Here is a 24,899-nt window from a genome sequence, read left to right as displayed (position 1 = left end):
TGCAGCTGCTGTCACGGCCCTCGCAAAATGCATCGTTCTCGGTCCGTCGAGCGCTTTTAAACAGCCAATTTTCTTGAAGCTCTTTTCTAGACTAGTGGGAGAAACTAGGTCCCACGACCGGATGACCTAAGCATTAGCACATAATTAAAAGGCCTTCTTGAATGGCAGGCAACTGATACAGGTAAACCTGGATATAATGAAATTGACCAATCCTCAGAAAAATTCGCTAGTAGAGAGGATGTCTTTATATACAGGTTCAGTACAAAAACCCGAAAAATAAATGCACAAATTAAACGAAAGCGGAAATGAAGGCTAATCTCACCCAAAAAACGTATTTAGCAGTAAAAAACTGAGTCAATTTTTTGATGGCAGTTCTATAGACACTCTCGAGTAATTTTTGTCGTCACCGCCATGTTTCGCAAGTCCAAATTGATAACGTGCTTCTGTGCACCATAACTTTTACGAAAGGGCAAAAGGGCATGAGGGCTACTTGAAGCAGGGATCAAATGAGCCTGTCCATCTCCATCAACTGGAAGGCACACACGATAACATCTCCCGCATGTCAGAACTGCCGTCAAATGCTCAAACAGAACAGAAACCAGTCATCTTGGACGAGCAGGAAGAAACGTGGGAGGGGGAGTGGGGCACTCGATGCACGTGCCAAGCCGCTAACTAAAAGCGTGGCACTGCCAATGCAAAAATAGTTTTCTTCTTGTTTGTTTGTTTTTGGTTTGAAGGGAAAGGAGGGAACATCTGCACATGCACCCGTGGTGGCAACAAGGGCGGCAACGTCGGCTCGTGGGGCACAGGCGGCCCCGTCTGCTCGCCTCGCGCTTTAGCCTGGGAGTCACCGGGGCCACGAGTGTGCTGGGTGTGCTACCGCCGCTTCGCGCGAGCTTTGTCGCGAAAGATGCATGCTCATGCCAAAGACGAAATCCGGGGCAAAATTCTTAGATTGTCCGTGGCGAAAATTCGTTATATCAAGGATGTCTCTCGCTGCCACTTTGTTGACAAACTTTACAACATCGAGCTTGAATTTCGTCGTATGTATATTTATTCTAGCCCATCACAAGGGAACAGTAAAAACATGATGGACGGATAGCGAAACCTAAACTTCTGAAATTAATGAAGCGTGCATTTCAGCACTGACGCAGAAGTTGAGGGGAACAGCGTGACAGGGCGACAGGCCCTCACGAGAGCCCTCGCACGTCACTGATGGGAATCGCGGGAGTGAATGCGCGTCACTGATGGGAATGCGTCACTGATGCGAATGCACTGATGGGAATGCGCGTCACTGATGGGACGGCTGGAGTGGATGGGAATGCGCGTTTCAGACGTTCACTTTGTTCCCATCCGCTCCAGGCGTCGTTTACCGACGACCACGTAACCTCTAAGACACCCTTGTCCACTCCCAAATTAACACATCACCCCCCAATAATTCATGCCGCCCTTGTTTAAAGCCACGATGTCTTGTATGTAAGGCGATGCGAGAAACAGACAGGGCAACCAGCACGCAATCCAAGTTTTCGATTAACATACGAGGAAACCTAACATGCGATTCCTCTAATGTGGTATACCTACTCGAATGCAACGTGTGTGGTATGCAGTACATCGGACAGACAGAAACACCATTTAGGATTCGCTTAAGTAATCACAGAGCCCATGCGAAATCAGCCCCAAGTCTACCTCTATCAAAACATCTCAATCTTCCCGACCATGCATTCGACAAACTATCAGTAACACTCTTAGAGACGGGATTTAAATCAAATCGAGAACGTGAACAACGAGTCATACCTTATCCACCGATTTAACACCCTCGATAGAGGAATAAATGAGAATCCTGGTACACTTGCAGCAATTAAAGCATTTGAAAACAATAACGGCAACAATGAAAATAGTAACCGAGTTCATGGCACTGCAGCTGCGAAGGGCACTGGAAAACCCAAAACAATTCCAAGTGTAACTACTCTTCCTAAGGGCAGCTGTCGTCTGTTTTCTGTTTTATTTTACTACCCAATCAATTCTGCCATGCATGACATGCCCAACAGCAACCCTGTGCACAGCCGGGAGGCCCCCACTACACGGGTAATCCAGAAGCGGGCAAGGAATTCGCATTGCGCCCGCTTACCAGCCTCTACCGCAAAACGGGGCACCTCTCTTTTTACGACGAAATGTTGACAGGGCGCCGAGTAGTTAAAGGCTTAGAACTTCCTAAAATGCCTGCTTACCAGCCTCTGCCACAATAGGTGGCACCCCTCCTTCTACGACGAATTGTTTACGGGACTCCGAGTAGTTAAAGGCTTAGAACTTCCTAAAAAAGCTCTTTTTTGCCCCACACCGAACCGCCAGTGCCAGGAAGCGCCGCCTGGCCGGGACGAATGCGTTAGTGAAAGGAAACATACACAGACCGCTGACATCAGAAAGGTGAAGGGGAGAAGGGGGAGAGAGATGAAGGGGGATGTGGAGGGAAGAGTGGAGGGGGGAATAGGAGGGAAGAGTGGAAGGGGGTGCCCGAGGGGAGTCCACTGTATATTATTTTTCTCTTCTTCTCTTTTTTCTTCTCTTTCTTTTCTTTTTCTTTTTTTCCTTTTTTTCTTTTTTTTCCTTTCTGTCTTTTTTCTTCTTTCCTTGCCCTCTGATTTGAGATTGTATAAAGCTGAGCACCAACAAACTGTATCTTTAATCCTGATGAAGGCCAGACTCTAGGCCGAAACGTCGAAATAAACCACGTTGTGACCGCTCACGGAGGATCTATTGGACTATATGCAACGCTACGGCCACTCAACCACCATGCCTGCCTATATATATATATATATATATATATATATATATGAGATATAACAGACAGTAATGCCAAGGAATGTACAGGGGAAGTTATTAACATTCATCATCATCATCATCATCATCAGCCTGACTACGTCCACTGCAGGACAAAGGCCTCTCCCATGTTCCGCCAGTTAACCCGGTCCTGTGCTTGCTGCTTCCAATTTATACCCGCAAACTTCTTAATCTCATCTGCCCACCTAACCTTCTGTCTCCCCCTAACCCGCTTCCCTTCTCTGGGAATCCAGTCAGTTACCCTTAATGACCAGCGGTTATCCTGTCTACGCGCTACATGCCCTGCCCATGTCCATTTCTTCTTCTTGATTTCAGCTATGATATCCTTAACCCCCGTTTGTTCCCTAATCCACTCTGCTCTCTTCTTGTCTCTTAAGGTTACACCTACCATTTTTCTTTCCATTGCTCGCTGCGTCGTCCTCAATTTAAGCTGAACCCTCTTTGTAAGTCTCCAGGTTTCTGCTCCGTAGCTAAGTACCGGCAAGATACAGCTGTTATATACCTTCCTCTTGAGGGATAGTGGCAATCTACCTGTCATAATTTGAGAGTGCTTGCCGAATGTGCTCCACCCCATTCTTATTCTTCTAGTTACTTCAATCTCGTGGTTCGGCTCTGCGGTTATTACCTGCCCTAAGTAGACATAGTCTTTTACAACTTCAAGTGCACTATTACCTATCTCGAAGCGCTGCTCTTTGCCGAGGTTGTTGTACATTACTTTCGTTTTCTGCAGATTAATTTTAAGACCCACTTTTCTGCTCTCCTTGTCTAACTCCGTAATCATGAGTTGCAATTCGTTCCCCGAGTTACTCAGCAATGCAATGTCATCGGCGAAGCGCAGGTTACTAAGGTATTCTCCATTGACTCTTATCCCTAACTGTTCCCATTCTAGGCTTCTGAAAACCTCCTGTAAGCACGCGGTAAACAGCATTGGGGAAATTGTGTCCCCCTGCCTTACACCCTTCTTGATTGGTATTCTGTTGCTTTCTCTATGAAGCACTATAGTAGCAGTTGATCCCCTGTAGATTTCTTCCAGAATGTTTATATATACTTCATCTACGCCCTGATTCCGCAGTGTTTGCACGACGGCTGATATTTCTACTGAATCAAACGCCTTCTCGTAATCTATGAAGGCTATGTATAGTGGTTGGTTATACTCTGAGCATTTCTCTATTACCTGATTGATAGTATGAATGTGGTCAATTGTTGAGTAGCCTGTTCGAAATCCTGCTTGTTCCTTTGGTTGATTGAATTCTAATGTTTTCTTTACTCTGTTAGCAATTACCTTTGTAAATAGCTTGTACACTACAGAGAGCAAGCTGATCGGCCTGTAATTCTTCAAGTCCTTGTCATCTCCTTTCTTATGTATTAAGATGATGTTAGCGTTCTTCCAAGACTCTGGTACTCTTCCCGTCTGGAGACACCTCGTAAACAGGGTGGCTAGTTTTTCTAACACAATCTGTCCTCCATCTTTCAGCAGATCTGATGTTACCTGATCCTCACCAGCAGCTTTGCCCCTTTGCATGCTCTCCAAAGCTTTTCTGACTTCTTCTATCATTACTGGTGGGGTGTAATCTGGGTTACTGCTAGTTCTTATAGTATTAAGGTCGTGGTTGTCTCGGCTACTGTACAGATCCCTGTAAAACTCCTCCGCTATCTTAACTATCCTATCCATATTGGTAGTTATTTTGCCTTCTTTGTCCCTTAGTGCATACATCCGACTTTTGCCTATCCCAAGTTTCCTCTTCAATGCTTTGACACTTCCTCCGTTTTTCAGAGCGTGTTCAATTCTCTCCATGTTATACCTTCTTACATCGCATACTTTACGTCTATTAATCAACTTCGAAAGCTCTGCCAGTTCTATTTTGTCTGTTGTACTTGACACTTTCATGATTTGACGCTTCTTAATTAGGTTCTTTGTTTCCTGTGAAAGCTTGCCAGTGTCCTGTCTAACTACCCTGCCTCCAACTTCCACTGCACACTCCATAATGATACTCGTCAGATTTTCATTCATTGTATCTACGCTAAGGTTGGTTTCCTCACTGAGAGCCGAGTACCTGTTCTGCAGTGACACTCTGAATTCCTGTACTTTCCCTCTCAGTGCTAGCTGATTGATTGGCTTCTTGCGTATCAGTTTCTGTCGTTCCTTCTTCAAGTCTAGGCGAATTCGAGACCGTACCATTCTATGGTCACTGCATCGTACCTTGCCAATCACTTCCACATCCTGCACGATTCCAGGGTGTGCACTCATTATAAAGTCTATTTCGTTCTTATTTTCGCCATTAGGGCTCCTCCATGTCCACTTGCGGTTTTCTCGTTTTCGGTAGAAGGTATTCAAAATCCGTAAATTATTGCGTTCTGCGAATTCTACTAGTAGCTCTCCTCTGGCGTTTCTAGTACCGATGCCATAATCTCCTACTGCCTGGTCTCCAGCCTGCTTCTTCCCTACCTTTGCATTAAAGTCGCCCATCACTATAGTATACTGTGTTTTTACCTTACTCATTGCCGATTCCACGTCTTCATAGAAGCTTTCAACTGAAGCGTCATCGTGGCTGGATGTAGGCGCGTAAGCCTGTACTACCTTTATCTTGTATCTTTTATTCAGTTTAATTACGATACCTACCACCCTTTCATTAATGCTATAGTATTCCTCTATGTTGCCAGCTATGTTTCTGTGAATTAGGAGCCCCACTCCCAGTTCTCTTCTGTCTGCCAAGCCCCTGTAGCAAAGGACGTGTCCATTCTGTAGCACCGTATAGGCCTCATCTGTCCTCCTAACCTCACTGAGCCCTATTATATCCCATTTAACACCCTCTAGCTCCTCGAATAGTACAGCTAGACTTCCCTCACTAGATAAGGTTCTAGCGTTAAACGTTGCCAAGTTCAGGTTCCAATGGCGGCCTGTCTGGATCCAGAGATTCTTAGCACCCTCTGCTGCGTTGCAGATCTGACCGCCGCCGTGGTCAGTTGCTTCGCAGCTGCTGGGGACTGAGGGCCGTGAGTTATTTGACGTAAGCATGTGGGAGGTAGTGGCCAGATACTGCACCAGGGTGGCCAATCCTTCTCTGGTGAGGGAGTGCGTTCTCGGCGGTGTTTGCCGGTGAGGCCGCACCCCAGGCCTCTTAATGCAGTTCCATCAACACGCGGATTTTTTTTTTTTAATCCGGTTGGGAACTGCGCGGTACCGGGATTTGAACCACGGACCTCTTGCATGCGAGGCGGATGCTCTAACCACTACGCCATCGCCGCTGCAGATTATTATTGTGTTAAAAACACGGAAAAACGAGCCCTTAGGTATACACTTCTTTCCCTTATATATATATATATATATATATATATATACATATATATATATATATATATATATATATATATATATATATATATATATATATATATATATATATATATGTGTGTGTGTGTGTGTGTGTGTGTGTGTGTGTGTTGCTTTAGTAAAGCTGGCAAAATATTCGGGGTGTGCAAATTATGCAACTGAATATGGCATTTAATCGTTCTGGAAGTACTGTTGAATTTGATGTTAAGCCCAAACTGAAACAGTACTAATTCATTTCTCGTGGCTTGCTCATTTAATTCAGGACAACTTGAGCTATTCTACTCTCAAACCTCGATATAACTAGTCCAGATATAATGAAATATCAGTAATAACAAAGTAAATAAAAATATGCTCGCAATAAATTTAGTGTTAAGAATAAACTTTTAACGAAATTTTGGATACAACAAACTTATTTTCATGTAAGATGCAAGTTTGTTATAATGAGCTTCGAGTTCATTTCATGCCTGGTCTTGTTAGCTTAATGGGTTTCTTTGAAATGAGTGTCTTGTACAAAAGGAACCTCTTTTGAAACCATTAATTAAAAAGCAGGCATTTACAGTACTCTTTAAAAAATCTGAACTGTTCATACAATAGAATCTCGTTAAACAGAACTTGAAGGGACCAGAAAAATGTTCCGTTTAACAGGACTTCCGTTTACTGATAGATGAGAAAGGGTGCAGAATTCAGGTACGAAACTAATTGTGCTAAAGGCAGATGGTCCATTTAAAGAAAAGTTTTGTTTAACAGAGTTCAATTCACTGAGAGTGCACTGTAGTCAACATTAGCTACCCTTGATGTTACAATATTAGGCTGTCTGAAAAATAGATTTTTTTGCGATTTTGCGAACTCCTAGTCACTTTGGCCTTTAGAGAAGAGATCTTTCAGTGCTTGCAATTCTTGTGTGCACTTGTCGCAGTTTGTTGTTATATTGAAAGTCCTGTGTGGCACAAAAGCTTTTACTGATGAAGCACAGTGTTAAAGATGTTGAGGTTATCCTGAAAAGCTGCTGTCTGCTGAGGGTAATTTTATTTATTGTTTTTATTTATTGGTACTGCAATCCCCTGGAGGGATTTTAGCAGGTGGGTACAAAAGACATAAACATCAGCATATAACACCAGGCAAACAGAAATAGCCTATCACATTTCACATAGTAGGCAGCCATATAACACAAAGCAAACAAATAACTATCACTGGCGTTTTACAACGTAAACAAACGTAACAAAATTTTACCGATGACACATCACTCTCATTTTAAGAAAAGAAAACAGAACTAGCACACAAGTAAAATTATTTTCTCTGTTGTTCCAGACCAGCGGCAAAGGATGTTAAAGACTGTGTTGTGACTTGATGGTTATTTGAACTATTCCAATCCTTCACAGTTCTGGGGAAAAAAGAATATTTGAAGCAGTTATTGCGGGTACGAAAGGGAGTTATTGTACGATCATGGCGTTGTCTGGTGGCGTAACCTGAAGAAAATGAAATAATTTTTCCAATATCTATCTTGTAATGCCCATATAATTATTTAGTATAAATATTTTAATCGGGATATGCGGTTTCTTTCTGAAAGTGAAAGTAAGTTAGCTCTTACTAACAGTTCAATACCGAGGTTCGTCCATAACTGTTATATATGAAGCGAACAGCTCTTCTTGGTACTTTTTCGACTTTATGAATGTTAGTTTGAACAAATGGATCCCAGATCACTGCAGCATAATCAAGTATAGGGAGGACTATCGATTTGTAAGCAACATTACGGACAGATGGAGGGGAGAGTTTCAAAGTCCTTCGTAAAAAGAACAGTTTCTGATTAGCCTTGGAAGTTACTATGTCAGTGTGTTTTGTCCAGTTAAGATCATTTGCTATCCATAACCCAAGATACTTGTAGGATTGAACCTCGGCAAGAATGGCATTGTTTGTAAAGTATTGAAAATCTAATTTGTTTTTCTTATGAGAAATGGACATGTACACTGTTTTTTTTTTAAATTGATGGACATTTGCCAAGCCTCGCACCAGGAAACAACCCTGTTAAATGACTCGTTTAACAAAACTTGGTCCTTTGCGGATTCTATTTCAGAATAAATAAATAAGAAGAATAAATAACGCAATCGTGCGCGTAGAGCCTTATATTTACAGGTATACCGTTTACTATGTCGTTAATATATAAAATAAATAGAAGGGGACCCAGAACAGACCCTTGGGGGACGCCAGAGTCAACGGAAACCCTGTGAGAGGAATGACTGTTAAAATCTACAAACTGTTCTCTGTTTTTCAAGTAGGCCAATATCCATTTATTAAGTTGATCATTCCCGAGAATTTTTTCTAATTTGTATACTAATCTATTGTGCGAAACCTTCTCAAAAGCTTTCGAAAAATCCATAAAAAATGCATCTGTTTGTTTTCCATTATTAATTGAAGTAGCAAAGTCGTGTATTGTTGATACCAATTGTGTCGTCGTTGAAAATCCCTTCCTGATTCATGCTGATGTTGGTTTAAGATCATAATTTTCAAAATCACACAAACGAGGGTGAATAGTCCCCACACTCTCAAAGACTGTAACATAGTCCGTCGCTCATGACACGTCACATTCACAATAGATCACTCAATACAATTTTACATTGCAATGCAATCCTACAACACATAGAATATAGTCACAGGTACATGAATACAACACTCCATTACATACTTCAAGCAATACAAAGGTACCAAAGTCTGTCATTACAATTATTGTACAATGCTATACATCACATCACCGCACCAAACACTTTGACTCGCTCGACATACACTTGTGACACAGGATAACAACCACATTAACACAACATATTGCACTCAGTACTGCCAAACACATTCCGATTCAACCTCAGCACCTATTTTGTGTACTTTGAGCAGCGCTTGCGACCTTTCTTGCGGTGCTCGTTCGATCTCTTCTTGGTTTTCCTCGTTTTGTTCCGGCGAGCCCTTTCCAACGACGGTATCTGACGCGGCGTCTCAACCATCGTTCTCGCTTCCGAGATTGTTAACGGGTCATAACGTTCAACCGATCCTGCCCGGTTATTCACCCACTTGGTCGTGTCACGGCCTTGGGCCTGGCTGGCCGACTCCGTCACCTTTACACGGTCACTCGGTTGAGGTCGTGCCGACTAAGGTCCAGCTGCCCAGCACGTGAACTCATTCAACACGATCATCTCCTCATTCACTGTCTCTTGCACCACGGCTTCTCCTTGGGCTCGAGTGAGATCCATCACAGGATGCTCCTCCACTGTATCTCGTGGTCGCTGGGTTGGCAAGGGCTCTATCTTAGGTAGGGTCTTCTCCCAAACGTTCTAGATCATCCGGCCCTCGCGCCCCGTCAATATTTCCGATAGCGAGGTGGTACAGGGGGTTTGTCATGCATAGAATGATAACCTTCCCGCTGAAGTACGGGGTTTCGACCTTAATTTCTGCTTCGGGAAGCATCCGAACCGTACGGTCAATTAGGCAAACCGGTTTCGTTCTGCCTGTAAACTCACTTTCCCGTACCAAATTTCTCCGCATGATAACCGTGGAGCTACCGGTGTCTCTCAACACCGTAACCTTCTTGCCCGCAACTTTTCCAGGCAGCGTTGGCATTCCCTTCGTAACACCGTTTGTCTGTTTTGTCATTATAGCAACCACAATAGGGATTGTCTCCCCATTTTTCAACTCTACGAATCCGTCGGTGACGACATTATCATCGGATTTCGGTGCCGCTTGCACACAGGATACCTGGTGAGTTTGACTCACTCCGTTACGACATGCGTCGGCTTTGTGCCCAGTCTGACCACACTTGAAACATTTTACGACCTCAGGGCTCGTAAATATCGTTCGACAGCTGTTCGCGCGATGACCCACTCTGTTACACAGAAAAACATCGCGGAACACTCTCCGGTGCGCATTTCTTTTTTTCGGGTGCCGAATTTTTCGAATCTTCAGGACACTCCTTCTTGACCCTGGCCAAATTAGTTCTACCTTGCGCTTCCAAGAATTGATCAGCCAATTCGAGCATGCCTTCAAGTGACTCAGCCTTCCTCTCTTTCAAGTACAGCGACAGGCTTGGGTGGCAACTAGTAAGAAATTGTTCTCTAATTAGGAGCTCTCTAAGCTCATCGTACTCCTGCACTGTCCCCGAAAGTTCAATCCATCCGTCGAAATAATGGCTAAGTCGGGCGGCGTACTGCGTAGTCGTCTCACCATCAGCTGGCTTTCCTGTCGGAAATCTGTTACGGAATCCTTCCACAGTAAATATATATCGCTTCAGTAAAGCAGCTTTCACCTTTGTATAGTTGGCTGCATCGATCGGCGTCAGCCTACCGTACACACTGAGTGCTTCACCACTCAAGCAAGTACTCAAAACAGTTGCCCATTGATGTTCCGGCCAATTCTGGCTCCTCGCAATCGTCTCAAATCGGTGAAGGTACGCGTCAAGGTCGTCCTTCCTTTCATCAAACGCTACAAGCAGCTTGCTTGGTTTCAAGCGGAAGCCATGGTCCTCCCATTCGCTGCTTTCAACTCTAGCTTGGACCGGAGTTTCACTTCACTGTTGCAAACGGCGCCACTCGAGTTCCTTCTCGTGCTGCCGCTGCCGTTGCCTTTCAGCCATCTCCGCTTCTCTTTCTTCTTTCGCCCTTGCAGCTGCCAGTCTTTCTCTCTCCAACTCCAATTTCAATAGTTGCTCTCTTTCTTCCTTCAGCTGTCGCTCCTTTGCCTCTCTTTTTTTTTCGACCTTCCAGCTGCCAGCTTTTCTCTCTCCAACTCCAACTTCAATTGTTGCTCTCTTTCTTCCTTGGCCCTCTCAGCTGCAAACCTCTCTCTCTCCAACTCAGCTGCTTTTTTTTCTTTGGATATCTCAGCTGCCAACCTCTCTCTCTACAACTCAGCTGCCTTTTCTTCTTTGACCCTCTCTTTTTCTTCTTTTTTCTTCTGGGCGACCCACTTCCGTAGCTCGGCGCCAGAAAGACCCATCTTCTCACCAAGAGCTTCTAACTTTTCGAGAGGCATGGTGTCTCGCAAACTAAACCTTGCCGCGTGCAAAAAGTATCTGCCTAAATCAGTCTATCGGAACACTCTCCTGCACTCGTTAGCGAGAACACTGAGCAACACACAAAATCGTTCCGATTGCACTATCAACAATTCAAGGCTCTTTCTCACTACTTTGGGCACACTGTGCACCAAAAGGTCCTGTCGCGGACGCCAGATTAATTGTCACGGGTCCCATTAAGTAGTTAGGCGATCGCCGGGCTAATTCCAAGGGCCGTAGTATCGGCCCCTGAACCGCAACATCAAAGCGTGGACAATTTATAAGTGGTCCTTTTTGGCGTGCCAGCGGACGCCGGCTGTGGCCCAAAGAACAAGTCAGAGCCAAGAGTTGATAAACAAAACAAAATTCTATTCTCAATTATGGCAGATCAAAACAATACACAAGTATGCACACTCGACAATAGTTGAATACAATACGTCACCAATCAAACAACGTACTACACAGTACAATCAGCCACACTCGAAACAACGGACACAGACAACAATGCGCACTACAATGCAGTCGCATGCATCGGACAACCAAGACTCTTAAAGACTAAAGAGTTAGAAAACTTATTCAGTCCAAAGTTCTTGGAACAAAAGTCTGAATGATACTCTTTCGAGATTCACTCACTCAAAGTTCAGCGTTGTTGTCGTTCCACGGCCCCCGAAGTTTCTCTTCCAGGAAACCTCGCGTCTTCAATTGGCCGCTCTCCAAGCACCAAACTTCTTCGCCGGTAACACGTCGGCTTCCCACGCGCAGCTGTTGCCGCGCGTCTTCGCTCGCTGGCGGTAGACACACACTCCTACCTGTAGCATGAGTCTTCACCCCTCAGGTGGAAATCCTCTTCTTCTCCTTTTTTCTCACTGAAGACAAAAGGCTTCGCCCACATGGCGGAAAGACCCTACGCACACTAGCGCAAAACTTTCTTCTCCTGCTTTGTCAGTGAGGAAAAAACCTTCACCGACTACCCGGCGGAACACCCTATGCACTCTGGCGCATACTTTTTTCTTGTCCTCCTTTGTCAGTAAGGACCAAAGGCTTCGCCGACGACACGGCGGAAACACCCTACGCACACTGGCGTGAAATTCCTCCTTCTCCTCCTGATCTCCCATCTCTGCTGCTCGATTAAATACCTTCCGCGCTATATTCCGGAAAATTCTCATCGTTTCGTTGGCGCGATACGCAGCGATGGCTGGGCAAAGCGCGAGACGGTTCGAGGGCCGTCCGCGACAGATGACACAACCCTGTATCACCATGCCCCTTTCCATCGAGGACTTTCCAGGGCTTGCTCGGCCACCGATGTGAGGAGGTTCGTCGGTGAACCTACGCTTCCGAGGGGAGAGATTCGCGCGCCCGGGAGTCTTTGGATGCTTGCTTTCGTTTTTTTATTGTTCACCTTGAGGCGTCTCTCCGGCGCTTCGTGGCGAGAATTTGGCGGCGCGCCCTTTTTTGAGCGCTCGCTTTGTGACAGTTACAAATACATGAAGATAAAATATACACCTAGGGGTGCAGCAGGATGCATTGTTGACTTTTTTTAAATATGGAAAACCTCTTGATGCTTCTTCCTGAACGACCTGTCATGCTTTTGGCAGGATATGCCTTTCTGTGGTAGTGTGCTTCAGTGCTCAATGCTTTTCTTTTGCATAATAGCGTATCAGGCTGTGTTACAGACTAGTTATCTTTGCAAGGAATAATATATCTTGAGCCTTATAGTTTTCTCATTGGATAGGCTTCAGCGCAATTTACACGAAAACAAAAGAGGCACACAGAACACAGACGAGCGCTCGTCTGTGTTCTGTGTGTCACCTTTTGTCTTCGTCTAAATTGCGCTGAAGCCTATCCAATTGTGCACCAACTTGCCCAAGTCAAACTGCTTTTAGAACAGATTTCTCATCTTGCCACGGTAGCTGTGCGTTAGAGCAGATTGTTTCAAAATTTTTGGTACAAATTGCCTTTAATATGTTGTCTGATAAACACACTGTTTCCAAGGTTGCAAATGTGAAAAATAAAAGCTACAAAGAGGCTTTTGTGTTTCTTTTTGTTTTGTTGGCCAATGTTGTGTTGTGTTTTGTTGGCCAATGTTCACTCGTTGTGAAGCCGCGATGAAGCCGGAAGTCGGCCATATTGACTGGGCAAAGTCTAATTCTCTCTCTTGTTTACATCCGAATGTAAAGCAGAAGGCACGACTCTCTCTCCAGCTCGGAAAGCACGTGAGCTGCCTGCCCATTGCGCGTGTCGTGACGATCCAAAACTAATGTAACGGGGCTCAACACTCTGGGCCAGTGTGACACCTTCAGCGAAATCATTTCGTCCGATTACTAACAGCGAATAGCAGCTCACCGACAACGAAGCAAGTACAAGAGAACGCGCGCTAGATGCGCTGACAACGGCGAGTGTTTTCACGTAATTCATTCAGCAACTGTACAGACAACACGATTGGTCGTGCGCCTTCTACGGTTGCATTCGCCACGCGGCTGATGCCACGTTCGCTCACTGTGTTCGTGTTCCACGTGAAACTCACCGGCGTCAGCATTCTGCGACCGTGGTGACGTTGAACACGGTGCAAGGGACACTTGAACGCGCTTGCTGTTACGTTGAGATTACATGCAATGCCGGGGGAGAGTATACGAAGCGGAACAGAAAAGGTGTTTTAAAATGCACATGCAAGTTGTTACTGTACACACACAACATGAAACTGCGTATGCGCACATAGTCCTCATTGCGTCTTGCTGGGCTCAACGGCGTCGTCCATTGCCACAAGCAGGAGCCCTGCCCAACCGTCACTGACCTGCAAGGCGTTCGTCATCGCTCTGCTTCGTCATGGCGCCCAACAATATTTCGCTGAACCCTAATTGCTTCATCCGCGTCATCCGCCGCTCGACACATGGATATGCACTCGTTCTACGTACTGTTGAGACCCCGTGATGGATAAAAGGATTTGTAAACGTTGCTAAAGGTACAGTAACTGCCAGGAGAACACTGCGTAACCAATAACGCGGCACAAAGCACAGATATTGTCGGCCATGGTTCAGCACGAGACCTGGCGAGGCACACATGCCGCCGCCAGCCGCGGCCGCTCACTGCTAGACCAGCTCCACTGCGCGAAACGTAATCATAACAATGCCGCCATTGTGCCCAGTCAATATGGCCGCCATGATGTCATGTCCGCCACACTTTTCACGTAGTGCGCCGGCTGGGCATGCCCTCACTTATCTTCCCTTCCTCCGTTTAGTTCACAGACACCCCAAGAATCGTGCCCCTGGCGAACCCGTCCGTCTTCAACTGCGTGTGTAGTAAAAATCAGTCTCTTGGGGAATTTCCGTGTATGCCGCTCCCGATGGTGCGGATTTTGGCACTGTTCTGCATGTTTAATTGAAGCCTCTCAAACTTCGCAAAGTAGCGACGTATGTGGTTCTTCGCGCGCCTCTTCTCTTTTCCCCCCTCCTCCCAACTTTCCGAGGCCGGAGCCACGTTGGCATTGGCCAGGTGCCATCACGTGGGACCACTCGCAGTGTTCGTTTGCTTACAGTCGCTCTTGACCACCATATTTGCTCTGAGCGCGCACACTCCTTGGGGCTGTTACGCCTGGGAGTCCAAACCGAACGTCAATGCCTCGGCAAAAGGCAATCTGTGTCAAGGCCAGCAATCGAGCCCGCCTGACGCTGTCAACTCAACGACGTCATCTAGCGGCGGCGCCGATCTGTCACGCACCGCACCGCGAGCTCCCTCAGCACGCGAGCCCGTTGAAGCTATCAGCGCCTTCCAGTCTGGCGAGTCTTACGCAATGCGTGGGAACGTCACTCGCCCTTGGCTGCAACCACGTGCAGCAATCGGCGCCTTCGAGTCTGGCGAGTCGTACGCAATGCGTGGCAACATCCCTCGTCCTTGGTATAATCACACGCAGCGGCGGGCCCCATTGGAGGATTCTGACATCACGGCCAGCGGCGCTTCTGGTTGGACATTTGGTTACTCAAATAAAAAAGAAAAAAAGAAAAAGCCCTACGGCGCGTCGCCAGCAGCTGACCTATGCGTCAGTGCAGCCTCTCGTTGCTTCGAGCCCCTTTCGCTGTCGGCGCGGCTAGTGTCCTTGGCAGCAGCGAGTTTCGTGGCGCCCTTCGTAACATCGTCGGTGGTGCGTGCGTCATCGTAACAGTGGTTGGCAGCTGCTGGATCGGCCGGCGTCAGCGACATCGATGCGGTGAGTGCCGGATGTTTTCCCCTCAGTTGATTAGACGACTCTAGCACAGGTTATAGTAGTTTGAAGAAGTGCTGTGTGAAGCATTAGAGTGAGCTTTAATCGTTTCAGGCAAAGTCGAAGCGCTTTGAAACCAAAGTTAATGCGGAAGGTGTAAACACGAAGTGTTAAAAATTGCTTGCGTGTCTTGCTAGTAGACTTATAGTGGGTACGGCAAGTAGATTCTTAACAGGGCCAAAAAGCAAAAGGCTAGTGTGGACGATGGAGAACCTTAAAGTGAAGGAACTCATCGAAATTTGTGGGGAGCTTGGCATTACTTTAGGCCGTGCGAAACGAAAGCAAGCGATCCTTGAGATCATGAAGGATGAAGGAGTGTCATCTGAGGAAGTCGATGAGGCCTGGGCGGATATCAAAGCACGCCGCGAAGAAGCTGGAAGGCGCGAACATCGCAAGCCTGAGGAGGCCAAGAGACAGGAGCGCCTCGAGTTGAAACGAATAGAATTGGCCATCCTACAGTGTTCGCAGGCGCCTAGCGTAGCTTCTCCGACTGTTCATGTGAGTGGTTATAGAATTCGGGACCAACTGCCACCGTTCGTAGTAGGCGAATACATAGCGAAGTATCTCGTCAAGTTTGAACACGTCTGTGAGCGAAATGCTTTGGAGCGGTCCCTTTGGGCGCAGAACCTGTTAACTCTTCTTCCCGGCGAAGTGTCCGACGCGATAACGTGCTTGTCGAGGGAAGCGTTTTAGAGCTATGACGAGGTTAAGGAAGTGCTCTTGAGACGTTATAAGTTGTCACCCGAGGCTTTTGGGCAAAGGTTCCGGTATGCTAAAAAGGAGAATTAGTCACACGTTGACTTCGCGTTTCGTCCTAAAGCTGATTTAATCGAATGGCTCAAGGGCGAAGGTGTTTATGACGATCGCGATAAAGTGAAAGAATGCATTGCATTGGAGCAATTCTACCGCTGCATCGGGGAGGATATCATGCTTTGGCTGTAGGACAAACTTTGTGAAGTACAGCTAAACAAGGAAGCAGAGTTAGCTGAGGAGTATTATATGCGCCGAAAGTTGCATAGCAGGGCAGTGCGCGTTGCAAAGGATGAAAGGAAAGAGGGCTTTTCGAAGAAGCCTGATGAACGGAAACCCGCTCAGCACCGTAATTTTAAGAAGGACCCGTCTCTTACGAAGGACACTGTAGGGGAAGGGCACACAGAAGCGGAGAAATCGAGTGCGGTTCCTAAACAACGCACTGAAACCACACGGGTGTTTGAATCACGGAAGCCGCTAATCTGCTACAACTGCAAAAAGGAAGGGCACATCGCGATAAACTGTAAGCAAAAGTTTGCTTTCGCAACAATCCGAGAATCAGAAAAAAACATCAGCTTGTTAGAGCCGTATCTCCAAGAAATTAGTGTGAATGGGAAAACGTGTCGAGCACTTCAAGACACAGCGGCAACCATGGACGTTGTCCATCCTTCGCACCGAAGCGGCCTTGTCTGCCGCGCTTTCCGATCGTTTTGCTTATCTTTTTTCTTATAACTCAGAGCAGCTTTTTTAAAGAGCACGGTAAATCGTTCTTCCCAAACTTAGCGTACATGGCCCTCACGTGATCGCAAGCGCGTAAGCTTTCGCAGGAGCTTGATCTTGTTCAATGTGGTGAAGCATCAAGTTCAAAAGCTACTGATCTGTGTGACCTTGGCGGCGAGTCGACGGAACCTCAGACAGGAAATTCTTCATGTGACTCATTTGAGCAGTCACTCGAGCAGCCCGTCGCCGAAGCGACTGGCACGGTCTGCGTAGGCGGAAGAGACGACATGGTGCCATTGAGTCAGAGCGAGAGGGGTGCAACGCTCTCGCCTGTAGCGGAAAGTTGGAGTGAGCTGTCGGTGGTTGATCGAGAAACGCTCATTAGAGAGCAGCGTGAGGTTCTCGATTAAAGCGCTAACGGAAAGCGTACACTTGGAAAAAAGAAAAATAATGTTTCCGTTTTTAAGAAAGCAGGGCTCCTGTATCGGAGCTACGCAAATGTGCAAGATCGCAAGTATGAGCCGCTCTTGGTTCCCAAAGTAACGTCACCAACTATTGGAACTGGCGCATGAAAACGCGTGGGCCGAGCAGTTCGGCATAAAAAAGACCAAGGCTAGAGTTTCCCTTCAGTTTTACTGGCCGAAATGCTGGAAGGATATTGAAGATTTTGTACGTTCATGCGACACTTGTCAGAGAGAGGGGAAATCCACGGACAAGTGGAAGGCAACCATGAAGCTTGTGCTAATTATCACAGAACCTTTCCGGCACCTAGTAATTGATTTCGTCGGGCCATTGCCAGAGTCAAGAAAAGGTTGTCGGTACATCCTGATGGCCCTTTGTGTAGCCACGAAATTTCCGGAAGCGATACCACTTAAGGAACTCAATTCCCCTCATGTCGTGGATGCACTGCTATCTATACTTGCACGCGTCGGATTTCCTTCTGAAATCCAATTCATCATTGGTAGTGCCTTCACAAGCTGCCTTATCTCTACCTTTATGGATAAATGTGGAATTAAACTAGTGCACAGCTCGATCCATCACCCGCAATCTAATCCGGTAGAACGTATACATTTCGTTCTGAAACGGATACTGATAGCTCTTTGCTACGAGCACAAATGCGACTGGGAAGCGTGTATTCCTCCCGCTATGTGCGCTTTGAGATCAGCTCCTCATGAGATAACTGGTTTTAGCCCTGCAGAGCTTGTGTATGGCAGGAATTCGAAAACACCATTGCAAATGCTACGCGAGTGCTGGGAGGGATTCGATGAGGACCCTAATGTAGTTGCGTATGTTCTAAACCTCCTTCAGAGGCTTGGAAAAACAAAATATTTCGTGGAAAGCCACACGAAGGCTGCACAAGTGTTGTCGAAGAAGTACTACGACAAATCGGCGAAGAAGCTTACCTTTGAAGTAGGTAGTCAGGTAATGCTGGAGCGGCCGTCCAAAAAGAACAAGATTGAGGTTCATTGGTTAGTGCCCGCCAAAGTAATATCGATTCTTTTTAATACCAATTATGAAGTAAAATTAGGAAGGCGGCCGAACAGTAACTTGATGACACCATACATTCAACGTCAAGTGGTCGTAAATCTGCTTTTGAATGATTCAGAAGAAGAGGGAGCAGAAACTTCGACCTCTAGCAAGTGATGTAATCTAAAGGGGATCTGGGGTAATCTTGGAGCCGTTGAACCTAGAGCCTATAGGTTAAGTGAAGTCCAGAAAGAGGACTTGAGAAGGATTGTTTCCGAATTGAGAGACGTGTTTTCGGACCGTCCCGGAAACACGACGGTGATTGAACACGATATCGAGCTAACTTGTGAGGAGCCAATCCGTAGCAAGCGGTATCGTTATTCCCCTGTGCAAAAGCAGATCATCAAAGAGAAGATCGCTAAAATGCTGGAGTTGGAAGTCATAGTACCGGGCGAGAGTGACTATACATCGCCTATAGTATTGGTTCAAGTGCCAGGAAAAGATCCGATCTAAAAAAAAAGAACGGGTGACTGTACATGAACAAGCAGTCCAAAGTGGCACTAGAATTCCGCTCCCAGGGTAGCAAATTTTACGTCGGCTACCCAGAATGTCCACAGAATTGTCCTTTTAAAACCCAGGTCTAGCGAGAGAGAAACTGGTGCCCGTGTGTTAGTATCGTTGTCACTGGTCCCGTTAATTAGGGAGGCGATCGCCGGGCTAATTCCAAGGGCCGAAGTATCGGCCCCCCGAACCGCACCACGAAAACGTGGACAATTTAGAAGTGGTCCTATTTGGCGCGCCTGCAGACGCGGGTTGTGGCCCAAAGAACAAGTCAAAGCCGAGAGTTGATAAACAAAACAAAAATTATATTCTCAATAATGGCAGATCAAAACAATACACAAGTATGCACACTCTACAATAGCTGAGTACAATATGTCACCAATCACACAACGTACTACACAGTACAATCAGCCACACTCGAAACAACGGACACAGACAACAATACGCACTACGATGGAGTCGCATGCATTGAACAACCAAGACACTTAAAGACTAAAGAGATAGGAAACCTATTCAGTCCAAAGTTCTTGGAACGAAAGTCTGGATGATACTCTTCCGAGAATCACTCACTCAAAGTCTAGCGTTGTTGTCGTTCCGCTGCCCCCGAAGTTTCTCTTCCAGGAAACCTCGCGTCTTCACTTGGCCCCCGACTCAAAGTCCAGCGTTGTTGTCGTTCCGCTGCCCCCGAAGTTTCTCTTCCAGAAAACCTCGCGTCTTAACTTGACCCCCGAAGTTTCTCTTCCAGGAAACCCCGCGTCTTCAATTGGCCACTCTCCAAGCTTCAAACTTCTTCGACGGAAACACGTCGGCTTCACACACACAGCTGTTGCCACGCGTCTTCGCTCGATAGCGGTAAACACACACTCTTGCCTGTAGCTCGAGTCGTCACCCCTCAGGTGGAAAACATCTTCTCCTGCTTTGTCTCTACGGACAAAACCTTCGCCGACTACACGGCGGAATCCCTACGCGCTCTGGCGCTAACTTCCGTCTTCTCCTGCTTTCCAATCTCGGCTGCTCGATTAAATACCTTCCGTGCGAGATTCCAGAAAGTTTTCGCCATTTCGTCGGCGCGATACGCAGCGAAGGCTGGGGAGAGGGCGAGACGGTTCGAATGCCGTCCGCGACGGATGACTCAACCCGGCATCACCCCGCCCCTTCCCATCTAGAACACTCGAGTGCTTGCTCGGCCGCCGTTGTGGGGAGAGGAGGTTCGTCAGCGAACCTACGCTTCCGAGAGGGGAGGGTCGCACGCCCGGGGAGTCCTTGGATGCTTGTTTTCTCTCTTTTTTTCCGTTGACCTCGCGGCGTCTCTCCCGCGCGTTATCACAAGAATTTAATGGCGCGCCCCGTTTGAGCGCTTGTTTTTTGACACTGTCCCCACTTTAAGAATATTATCTCATAGTATTCAAAACCACACAAACGAGCGCGAACAGTCACCACACACTCTAACAGACTGTAACATAGTCCGTCGCTCATGGCACGTCACATTTACAATAGATCACTCAATACAATTGTACATTGTAATTCAATTCCACAACAGATGAAATATAGCCACAGGTACATGAATGCAACACTCCATCACATATTCCAAACAATACAAATGTACAAAGTTCTCTCATTACAACAATTGTACAATACTATACATCACATCACTGCAACAAACATTTTGATTCACTCGACATACAGTTGTGACACAGGACAACAACTCCAGAAAACTTAACATATTGCACTCAGCACGGTCAAACACATTTCGAGTCGACCTCAACACCTATCCTGTGCATTTCGAACGGCGCTTGCGCCCTTTCTTGCGGTGCTCGCTCGATCTCTTCTTGTGTTTCCACGTTCTTTTTCGGCGAGCCCTTCTCAACGACGGTATCTGAGGCGGCGTCTCAGCCATCGTTGTCACTTCCGACATTGTTAACGGGTCGTGACGCTCAACCGATCCTGCCCGGTTATTCACCCGCTTGTTCATGTCACGACATTTGGCCTGGCTGGCCGACTCCGTCACCTTTACACTGCCGCTCGGTTGAGGTCGCGCCGACGTAAGTCCAGCTGCCCAGCATGTGAACTCATTCAATACGATAATGTTCTCATTCACTGTCTATTGCACCGCGGCTTCACCTTGGGCTCGAGTGAGATCTGTCACGGGATGCTCCTCCACTGTATGTCGCGGTCGCTGGGTTGGTGAGGGCTCTATCTTAGGGTTTTCTCTCAAACATTCTGGCTCATTCGGACCTCGCACCCCGTCGATGTTTCCGATAGCGAGGTGGTACAGGGGGTTTGTCATGCATAGAATGATAACCTTCCCGCTGAAGTACGGGGTTTCGACCTTAATTTCTGCTTCGGGAAGCATCCGAACCGTACGGTCAATTAGGCAAACCGGTTTCGTTCTGCCTGTAAACTCACTTTCCCGTACCAAATTTCTCCGCATGATAACCGTGGAGCTACCGGTGTCTCTCAACACCGTAACCTTCTTGCCCGCAACTTTTCCAGGCAGCGTTGGCATTCCCTTCGTAACACCGTTTGTCTGTTTTGTCATTATAGCAACCACAATAGGGATTTTCTCCCCATTTTTCAACTCTACGAATCCATCGGTGACGGCATTATTATCAGATTTCGGTGCCGCTTGCACACAGGATACCTGGTGAGTTTGACTCGCTCCGTTTCGACATGCGTCTGCTTTGTGCCCAGTCTAACCACACTTGAAACAGTTTACGACCGTAGGGCTCGTAAAGTTAGTTCGACAGTTGCTAGCACGATGGCGCACTCGGTTACACAGAAAACATCGCCGAACACCCTCCGGTGCACACTTCTTTTGTTCGGGTGCCGATTTCTTCGAATCTTCAGGACATTCTTTCTTGACCTTGGCCAAATTAGTGCCACCTTGCGCTTCCAAGAATTGATCAGCTAATTCAAGCATGTCTTCAAGTGACTTAGCTTTCCTCTCTTTCAAGTACAGCGACAGGCTTGGGTGGCAACTAGTGAGAAATTGTTCTCTAATTAGGAGCTCTCTAAGCTCATCGTACTCCTGCGCTGTCCCTGAAAGTTCTATCCATCTATCGAAATAATGGCAAAGTCGGGCGGCATACTGCGTAGCCGTCTCACCATCAGCTGGCTTTCCTGTCCGAAATCTGTCCCGGAATCCTTCCACAGTAAATCTAAATCACTTCAGCAAAGCAGTTCTCACCTTTGCATAGTTGGCTGCATCGGTCGGCGTCAGCCTACCGTACACACTGAGCGCTTCACCACTGAAGCAAGTACTCAAAGCAGTTGCCCATTGATGTTCCGGCCAATTCTGGCTCCTCGCAATCGTCTCAAATCGGTGAAGGTACGCGTCAAGGTCGTCCTTCCTTTCATCAAACGCTACGAGCAGCTTGCTTGGGTTCAAGCGGAAGCCGTGGTCCTCCCATTCGCTGCTTTCAACTCTAGCTGGGACGGGAGTTTCACTTTGCTGTTGCAAACGGAGCCACTCAAGTTCCATCTCGTGCTGCCGCTGCCGTTCCCTTTCCTCTCTTTCATCTTTCAGCTGTCGCTCCTTTGCCTCTCTTTCTTCCTTCAGCTATCGCTCCTTTGCTTCTCTTTCTTCTTTCAGCTGTCGCTCCTTTGCTTCTCTTTCTTCTTTCGCTCTCTCAGCTGCCAACCTCTCTCTCTCCAACTCAGCTGCTTTTTCTTCCTTGGCTCTCTCAGCTGCCAACCTCTCTCGTTTCAAGTCAGCTGTTTTTTCTTCCTTGGCCCTTTCAGCTGCCAACCTCTCTCGTTCCAACTCAGCTGCTCTTTCCGCTTTGGCTCTTTCGACCGCCAACCTTTCTTTTTCCAGCTCAGCTGCCTTTTCTTCTTTGGCCCTCTCTTTTTCTTCTTTTTCCTTCTGGGTGACCCACTTCCGTAGTTCGACGCCAGAAAGACCCATCTTCTCACCAAGAGCAACTAACTTTTAGAGATCCATGGTGTCTCGCAGATAAAGTCTGGCCGTGTGCAAAAAGTATCTACCTAAATCAGCCTATCGGAACACTCTCCTGCACTCGTTAACGAGAACACTGAACAACACACAAAATCGTTCCGATAGCACTATCAACAACTCGAGGCTCTTTCTCACTACTTTAGACACACTGTGCACCAAAACCTCCTGTCGCAGATGCCAGATTAATTGTCACACAGGTCCCGTTAATTCGGGAGGCGATCGCCGGGCTAATTCCAAGGGCCGAAGTATCGGCCCACCGAACCGCACCACGAAAGCGTGGACAATTTAGAAGTGGTCCTATTTGGCACGCCAGCGGACGCCGGTTGTGGCCCAAAGAACAAGTCAGAGCCGAGAGTTGATAAACAAAACAAAAATTATATTCTCAATAATGGCAGATCAAAACAATACACAAGTATGCACACTCCACAATAGCTGAGTACAATATGTCACCAATCAAACAACGTACTAAGCAGTACAATCAGCCACACTCGAAACAACGGACACAGACAACAATACGCACTACGATGCAGTCGCATGCATTTAACAACCAAGACACTTAAAGACTAAAGAGATAGGAAACCTATTTAGTCCAAAGTTCTTGGAACAAAAGTCTGGATGATACTCTTCCGAGAACCACTCACTCAAAGTCCAGCGTTGTTGTCGTTCCGCTGCCCCTGAAGTTTCTCTTCCAGGAAACCTCGTGTTTTCACTTGGCCCCCGACTCAAAGTCCAGCCTTGTTGTCGTTCCGCTGCCCCCGAAGTTTCTCTTCCGGGAAACCTCGCGTCTTCACTTGGCTTCCAAAGTTTCTCTTCCAGGAAACCTCGCCGAAGTTCTCTTCCAGGAAACCCCACGTCTTCAATTGGCCACTCTCCAAGCTTCAAACATCTTCGCCGGAAACACGTCGGCTTCACACACGCAGCTGTTGCCGCGCTCTTCGCTCGATAGCGGTAAACACACACTCTTGCCTGTAGCTCGAGTTACACCCCTCAGGTGGAAAACATCTTCTCCTGCTTTGTCTCTACGGACAAAACCTTCGCCGACTACACGGCGGAATCCCTACGCGCTCTGGCGCTAACTTCCGTCTTCTCCTGCTTTCTCATCTCGGCTGCTCGATTAAATACCTTCCGTGCGAGATTCCAGAAAGTTCTCGTCATTTCGTCGGCGCGATACGCAGCGAAGGCTGGGGAGAGGGCGAGGCGGTTCGAATGCCGTCCGCGACGGATGACTCAACCTGGCATCACCCCGCCCCTTTCCATCTAGAACATTCTAGTGCTTGCTCGGCCACCGTTGTGGGGTGAGGAGGTTCCTCGGCGAACCTACGCTTCCGAGAGGGGAGGGTCGCACGCCCGGGGAGTCCTTGGATGCTTGTTTTCTCTTTTTGTATTCGTTGACCTCGCGGCGTCTCTCCCGCGCGTTATCGCAAGAATTTAATGGCGCGCCCCTTTTGAGCGCTCGTTTTGTGACAATCGTCATGTTATTCACAGCTTGCAATGGCGACAAGCCGTTGTAAGCTGTAAATAACGTAACGATACCAACGCACGGCTACACGCCGTTGCAGCCTTTGTGGTCGGCTGGTGACACCGGCACAACGCTTACTTCTGCCCCAGTGTCGACCGAAAAGCGGGTGCCTTTCTCGCGATAAGTCGGGAAGAAGACCGACGGGTGACTTTTTACTGAGCCGAGGGCATTTCTCGTGCCAGCTTGGGGCGTTCCCCGATTTCTCGCATGGTAGCAGACAGTTCTGTGCAGTTTCACCGAACATACGTTGGAACCAGCACAGCTGTCGCTGTTGTGCAGCAAGCCGCGGTGTGCTTTCACTTCGGCTTGACTGTAGTACCGCGACGGTGTCGGAGAGAAATTTCTTCACAAATTTAGAAAAAGACAGGAAATGACGGGGCTTCAGCGAGCACTGTGGTAACTGCTGGCGTCGGGACGGCCATATCTCGGTCAGCCTGTTCGGCGACCTTGCTAACGTCCGTCTCTCCGGTG

General features: G+C 47.3%; 1 protein-coding gene across 1 annotated transcript in view; it reads left to right on the top strand.

Annotated features, from left to right (window-relative positions):
* Positions 1 to 24,899, top strand: part of LOC142776227 (protein transport protein Sec31A-like) — a 156,543-nt gene that overhangs the window by 40,322 nt on the left and 91,322 nt on the right. The window lies entirely within an intron of this gene.

The sequence above is a fragment of the Rhipicephalus microplus genome, chromosome X, assembly GCF_043290135.1.
Source record: "Rhipicephalus microplus isolate Deutch F79 chromosome X, USDA_Rmic, whole genome shotgun sequence".
NCBI lineage: Eukaryota > Metazoa > Arthropoda > Arachnida > Ixodida > Ixodidae > Rhipicephalus > Rhipicephalus microplus.
The sequence above is the reverse complement of the archived record's forward strand: the minus strand, read 5'-3'. Positions and strand labels throughout refer to the sequence as shown.